This window comes from Anopheles coluzzii, assembly GCF_943734685.1.
Source record: "Anopheles coluzzii chromosome X unlocalized genomic scaffold, AcolN3 X_unloc_56, whole genome shotgun sequence".
NCBI lineage: Eukaryota > Metazoa > Arthropoda > Insecta > Diptera > Culicidae > Anopheles > Anopheles coluzzii.
In genome coordinates, this window is record NW_026054487.1 from 37,501 (window position 1) to 40,604 (window position 3,104).

Consider the following 3,104-nt stretch of genomic DNA (forward strand, 5'->3'; position numbering starts at 1 on the left):
CCAAATGGCACCAACGCTTGGCGAAAGTCTCGAAACACTCCTATCCCGACGCACCAGCAACCGCAACACGATGCAAAATAAATTGCACGAGCTACTGATACTTGTACCATGCACGGTACACGGTACCAAAATATACCCCTGAAAGTGTGCAATTTGGTGCTATTCTAGGAAATTTGTTTGGGGAAGCCTAGCTACGCGTGTCGCACGTTGCATGGTCGTCGATCAGAGGCATGCAAAAGCACCTATCTAGGGGAATTACTTTACGTTCTAGTAGCAAGATCGATTTTCCGGTCTAGCACGGCAGTACGCCTGCATGCATACACTCCATGTACCAAAAATGTATCAACCTAGGCGTTGCTCAGTAGCTTTTGGCGGCACATGTAAAAAGTACTCGAGTTCAGATTCTTGGAACTTTGCGTATTGTTCAAAACTTATAACGAAAACTAAATTATAAATGGGTAAAAGGCTAGGCGTTTCTCAGTAGCTTTTGGCGCCACGTGGCAAAAGTATTCGAGTTCAGATTTCTGGGACTTAGCGTATTTTTCAAACCTGATAATGAAAATTGAAGTACAAATGGGGCATAAGCTAGGCGTTGCCCAGTAACTTTTTTCGCCACATGGAGGAAGTAGTCGAGCTCCAATTTCTGGGACGTAGCGTATTTTTCAATCATAATAAACCAAATCAAACATAAAAATCATGAAACTTACACCACGTCCCTAGGTTGTGCACAAAACGTAACGATAAAGTGCCGGCGAGGTTAGAGGTGCACCAAAATTGTGTACCGATTAGGAAAAGTACTCTATGTTGCTATGACTTGGGTAAAAAGTGTTGATTAACTGCTGGTTACGATAGACAGTTGCTTATCGTACACATCGCAAACGAACACCCCTTAGTGAGCAGTAGCAGAAGTCGATGGAACAAAGCGAATGCATTACAAACTGATCAAGTAAAATAAGGAACGCTACGTACTAGGACTTCTTTCCAAGAATGGTGTCCGCGACGGGAGGGCAAGCGTCCTTCCCAGGTTTCCCTAGTAAACCTTGTATGGTAAACATACCCAAGCGTGTCCGTAAGCACGCAACGATAGTCACGAACGAGCACATACCTAGGGAAAGTACTCTACGTACTAGGACTTCTGTCCAAGAATGGTGTCCGCGACGGTCGGGCACTGTGACGCAATTACCAAATCCTAGAATCGTACAAGCAGTGTGTACAAACATAAACATTAACGCGTTCGCTCGGGCTGCGCCGTCCGTGTTGAACACAAATGCGGGTGATTATATGAGTGGATGGACAAAAACATGCGTGGCGAAGACAATTTTCTGCACGATGTGCACATAGCTCATTTCGTCGTCCCGGGCGAATGGAAAAACACAAAAATCTCGAGTATCTTTCTAGGTTTCTGTTATAAAAGGGCAGGCCAAAAGGTGACCGGTTGAGATGAGCATTTTAAGCATGCAAGCACTTAATTGCAACTTTTTCCTACAAAAACTAGGTACGTACACGTAGATTGTATCAACATGGACATCCATGATTGCGTACGCCCGGGCTGCGCCCTCCGTGTTGTACTTTCCCTGATTGGTACACAATTTTGGTGCAAGTGTACCAACATCGACATCTATGAACGCGTACGCTCGAGCTGCACCCTCCGTCTTGTACTTTCCCTGATCGGTACACAGTTTTGGTGCACGGCTATCCCGAAAGGCAACTTGTACCAACATCGACATCCATGAACGCGTACGTAGCGTACTTTCCCTGATCGGTACACAATGTTGGTGCACGGCATAGGAAATGGGCTTAAAATGGTCAAACTCAATCCATTTCCACTAAAGATAGTCAATAACAGCTGTGCCGATGAAGTAGGGCACGATGCAAGTCAATGTTATTTAATGAATTACATGTTCACCATACATTTCAGTACAAAATTGCTCGGTCAGACCTACAAAGTGCTATATCTCGAATACTAAACGTCGCAGATGGGTGTCGTAGAACAATTTTAAGTTCGTCTAACGATTCTACATCCGATTCTGGATAGTGGTTTTTCGACCACTTTTAAACATTTTGTGACACCCCGAACCTAGGGGCAGCTCCCTAGCTTTTTTCAAAAATGTGCACCGAACGGGCCAGAGAGCTCGAGTAGTCGAAAATTTTTTTTTTTTGCTAAAACCCCTCAAAACGTGTCAGGAACGCACCCTAGATGATGAAAAGTGCAACCAGAATGTCAATCGACAACATGCCCGGGGGTACAAATTTGCTCTACGCGTCCCTAGGTAGGGTACTTTTTCATACAAACATCAAAGTGTACGGTGCACACAGTGCGCGGAACAAAAATTGCTCGGTCAGACCTAGGACGGGCCATATCTCGAATACTAAACGTCGCAGATGGGTGTCGTAGAACAATTTTAAGTTCGTCTAACGATTCTACATCCGATTCTGGATAGTGGTTTTTCGACCACTTTTCAACATTTTGTGACACCCCGAACCTAGGGGCAGCTCCCTAGCTTTTTTCAAAAATGTGCACCGAACGGGCCAGAGAGCTCGAGTAGTCGAAAATTTTTTTTTTGCTAAAACCCCTCAAAACGTGTCAGGAACGCACCCTAGATGATGAAAAGTGCAACCAGAACGTCAATCGACAACATGCCCGGGGGTACAAATTTGCTCTACGCGTCCCTAGGTAGGGTACTTTTTCATACAAACATCAAAGTGTACGGTGCACAAAGTGCGCGGAACAAAAATTGCTCGGTCAGACCTAGGACGGGCCATATCTCGAATACTAAACGTCGCAGATGGGTGTCGTAGAACAATTTTAAGTTCGTCTAACGATTCTACATCCGATTCTGGATAGTGGTTTTTCGACCACTTTTCAACATTTTGTGACACCCCGAACCTAGGGGCAGCTCCCTAGCTTTTTTCAAAAATGTGCACCGAACGGGCCAGAGAGCTCGAGTAGTCGAAAAATTTTTTTTTGCTAAAACCCCTCAAAACGTGTCAGGAACGCACCCTAGATGATGAAAAGTGAAACCAGAACGTGAAACGACAACTTTGTTGGGGGTACCCTTTTTACTCTACGGGCCACTAGCTTAGGCGCGCCAACAGCGCTTTCC